We start from the raw sequence: 4,852 nt of genomic DNA on the forward strand, positions 1-4,852 counted from the left end.
CAGTTCTGTGAGCAGGAGAACGAGGACCGGTTCCGCGACCCCGAGCCCGAAGGACAGGACTTCCCCGAAGGCTTTGAAGACGGCAAGTTCAATCCCATCCTTTGATACATGTTTCTGTCCTAGTTTTTTTTTATAAACACAAACCAATGGCCTGTTTTATAAAATTGCATATGTTTTGCTTGCATGAAAACACGGTTGGATAGCCACCCCTTGATTTGTGACGACCATTCCTTGACCACCTAGATTAACGTCTGATTTTGCTTGGACGTTAATCGATATTAGAATGCTTAGGACTTTACTCATAATACGATTTGTTTTATAAAGAAAATGTGTGCGTGTGGGATGGGATAAATGTGGTGTCTTCAAAGAAAGTTTAGACGGGATGGATGGCATTTCTACGGATTTGCCATTTGGTGTGCTTGTGCCAATGTGGCAAGGCAAAAGAAGGGAGATATCCATCTTGTCGTGTTTAAGGACCGAGTTGGTGTGTCATCTCACCTAACTCCACTATCGTGCAGACCACTCGACCGTTGAATGGGCAACGGCGTAGCATAAATCCCACTAGTTGGTGTGATAGCCATCAGGAGAGCTGAGAGCGACGGGTGACTAAGGAAAAGGGATAAGCCCCGAGTGACTTATGCCCGGTTATACCTAAGTGAACGGTCGATGACCCCTTGGTGCATCCCGTGATGGCTAGTCAGGCTTAGCTATGGTGGGTAATGGCTATGTTGGGATCTACACCGACACGACGGTGTTCGAGTTGTGGTATCCTACTTGTGGGTAAAGTTGCACACCTCTGCAGAGTTAAGAATCTATTCGAATAGTCCGTGCCCACGGTATTGGGCGAGTTACGGTGTGGTCACATAACTAGTGTTTCTTGGGATGGGCTGGTGTGAGTTGTTTTGGAATTGGTTCCGGCAGTTGTGCCATGTGCTACGACGGACGGGGAGTCCGGTAGCAGTTTAAAACCTGAACTCTGTGTTACTGTAAAAAAAAAAGCTGATTTCTAAAAGGTTTTCCGTAAAATAAACCCCTGCATAAAATGTCGTTTTTCTGCAAATTAAACCGTAACCTATTCCTTGATTTACCTATGCATATTATTCTGTTATAACCCCCTCCGTGGGTGTGGTTGGACTTGCTGAGTACGTTCGTACTCACCCCATTCTCACTTTTTACAGAAGAAGACCCGGACTTCGTTCCAGACGACGCCGAGTAGGGTTATGGTTCTACACCCAACCTTGCTTGTGGTACCGGCCCTGTCGAGATGCCTCCGCTGTCGCAGTACTCTGAGCCCGTGGTAGACCCTATGTGGTTTGCGGTCTGGTGTTACGTTGTAGCTTGGTTAATAATTATCATCATTTGTATCGAGTGTCCTCCAAGGTTTGTACGGTTTTGAACCATCTGATGTAATAAATGTGGCATCAGCCTCCTGGGACTGGTGTTTTGTATCACATTTAAGTCTTCTCTTATGAGAGGACGCTTCAGGTGGTATCAGAGCCGTAGGTTGGCCGTAGGACGTGACCCTAGGAGCGAAACCCGTTTTTAGACCCTTTACCTTAGGACTTTTTCCTTTCCTCACACAAACACTTACCTTTGGTTCTTGCCCTGTTCCAGATGGCTGACAATGGATGGATTGGCGGAATCTGTTCCGCAGAGCCCGGCCTTCCCAAGTTGTTGATACTCAGCCTGGAACGCATCGGAGTTGTGGATCCACCAGAGTTTCTCTATCGGGAGTACGACTCCAAGGGTACTCTTCGGTGTGACCTGATGATCTTCATAGCAAGAAGCACCCGCTATCCTGATGTGGACCCTTGGTTCATCTCCACCACTGGATTCCGTTTCCCGGATACCTATCGGAAAGCCGCCCGTAAGGCCCTGCGACGGCTCCGAGTGATCTACAAGCATCACCTTCAGCGGACTCCTATGGGGTTCTTCCCACCAACTGAAGGAAGAGGACGCACCTGGATCGCCCGAAAGAGAGGACTCGGGAGGGAAGAAGAAGATCTGGAAGACACTGTATCCCACCTGTCCATCTACCTCACCGACCTGGATGAGCTCTATCGCGAGCAAGCAGCACAACTGAAACAGCAGGTCCACAGAGCAGAAAAAGCAACCCAGGAGATGGAGGAACAACGGTCGAGGACTTTCCATGCCGAGTATTCCCTAGCCGCCCTCCAAGTCCAAATGGATGAAAAAGAGGAAGAATTGGAAGAACAGCGGGCAAGAGCCACACGCGCCGAGAACTCGCTAACCGCTCTCCAAGCTCAGATACGGAGGTACGAGGCTCGCTGGGGAATAGGTGGATGGATAGAAGAAGGCGAAGAAGAGGAAGAACCCATGGAAACCCATTGGGACGTTGGCACTCAGACTGAAGAAGAAGAACCCGAAGAAACCCACTGGGATAAAGGAACTCAGACCGAGGATGATGTGATGGATCAGTACCTTCCACTGAAGAAGCGCTCCTTTAGAATTGAGGAAGAATCCCCATGATAGGAGTAGTCTCTAAGCTAGAACCTTTGCTCTAATAATCATGTACCCATGAAGTTGTACCCCATCATGATGCCATAAATAAAAACCATCTACCCCTTTGTGTACCGCAAATATTTGTGCAAGTTTTTCACCATATCTTTGTTTTCAGATGGCTGAGGAAGGTTGGACCCAGGGCGACTGCCAAGCTGCACCTGGCTTCCCCAGCCTGTTGATCAACGCCCTGGAAAGCCTTGGCGTCACGGAACACCCAAGGTACTACAGCAGAGAGTACGAACACCATGGCACTCTCCGCTGCAGGGTGATCCTAGTCATCGCCAGAAGTGATCGCTACCCCAACATCCAGTCCTGGCGAGTGACCGCTACAGGGTTTAGGCACCAAGACACCTATCCCTTGGTCATCAGAAAGACACTCCGCTACCTGTGCCGGATTTTCGAAGAACACCTAGCACCCACGCCAATGAGGTTCTTTCCGCCGGCCATCAGAACCCCTGTTTGGGAAGCCCGCATGAGAAGCCTGGAACGGCACCGCCAGGAAGTAGACCCTTTGTACCAAGTGGCTAACTATTTGGCCGCTTTGGATCAACTCTTCGATGAGCAGGCCCACCTGCTGAGAGAGCAGACCAATCGTGCCGAGCAAGCTGAACTCGCGGTGAGGCTCCAACAGGTCCGAGCAGCCCAAGCTGAGGCAAGAGCTGCAGCCGCGATCAGCAGTGAAGCAGTTGCACAGGAGAGCCTCAGACAGGCCCGAGACCGGCGCATGCAAGAATGGACCAGAAATGGGACCCCAGTTCCGGCCATCGGAGAAGATCAGGTTCTACTTGGGACACCCGTCATAGGATGGGGAGCGCTCTTTGGAAGCCCTCGAGCTCCACCCGAGAACCCCGAAGGGTCTACTGCTGTCAGAGAAAGAGAAGTTGCTGCTCAGCCCCAAGAGAACGGGAACCCGGAGGACGACGAGCCGCTTGTTTCCCCGGAAGCACGTACCACCCCAGAAGATGACTCGCCCCGCGAGTAGAGTGTCCAACCCTACCCTGTTGTTGTACCCTTCTAGCCCTTCCAGTTTAAGTTGTATTCCTAGTTTGAACCTGTACCCGGACGTCTAGTACGCGTTCTAGTCTTGTTCCTGTGTTGTACCCTACCTCGCCTTAGTAAAAGTCGCTTGTTTGCCTTGTTGTGTGCTTGTTGTGTGTGCCTTTCGGCAGAAGGTTAATTCTGCCTTTTTCAAAAATACGAATTAAATAACTTAAACATCACCTAATCCCAATCTCACAAAAACCCTACCAAATCTGCAGATGGTTTCCCGAAGCGTCACGAGGGCCTCCCGTGTCAGGGACCCTGCAGCCGCTGATGCAGGAGTACGCCTTAACGGGCAAAACCATCCTCAGGAAGAACAAGAAGTGAGTCAGGGCAGAGGAGAAAACCAGGATGCACAGCTACCACCACCACCACCCTTCGTGGATCTGGCACAAGTGATCCATAACCAGACTCTCATACTGGAGACACTGGCCAATGCTCTAATGAACAGGCAGCCACGAGAGCAGACCTTCAACGACAAGCTAACAGCTTTTCTGAGGGCCAAGCCACCCACTTTTGCCGGATCCAGCAACCCCTTGGACGCAGATGACTGGCTCCGCGTGATCCAGAGGAAGCTCGAACCGTTTGGGTGCCAAGATCGGGATAAAGTCCTTCTGGCAGCACATCAACTCACCGGGACTGCCCTAGCCTGGTGGGAAAATTACTGCGCTGCCGCCCGAGATGCCTCCACCATCACCTGGAATGAATTCGTGAGGGAATTCCGCCGTTACCACATCCCCTCGGCCACCATGAAGCGCAAGGCGGATGAATTTCGCGCACTCCAGCAAGGGAATATGACGGTGGAAGAGTATACACACCAATTTATGGAGCTGGCTCGCTATGCACCCGAAGAAGTGAACGACGACGAAAAGAAACAGGACATGTTCAAGAAGGGACTAAATCCAGAACTCAGGACCCTGCTCACTCCTCAGATCTACCCTGATTTCAACACCCTGATGAACAAGGCAATCCTCACGGAGAGGGCCAAGATCGATGAAAGAAAGGATAACAAGCGCAAGTTTTTGGAGAGCAAGGCACGCCAGCAGGATCGTTTTCAGAAGACCAGAAGTCTCAGCTACAACGCACCAAGGTCCCAAGCCCCAATGCAGTACAAAATTCAGTCCCAAGTGACAGGACCACGGGCCCCTAACACACAGCCCAGAAGCCAGAACACCATGAGGGCCTCACAGAATAATGCGAGCCAGGTCACCAATAACAACAGCAATGTGAGGGCCTGTTTCAACTGCCGAGAGACAGGGCATTTCATCGCTGACTGCCCTTATGCCAA

This window comes from Panicum virgatum, chromosome 5N, assembly GCF_016808335.1.
Source record: "Panicum virgatum strain AP13 chromosome 5N, P.virgatum_v5, whole genome shotgun sequence".
Taxonomy (NCBI): domain Eukaryota; kingdom Viridiplantae; phylum Streptophyta; class Magnoliopsida; order Poales; family Poaceae; genus Panicum; species Panicum virgatum.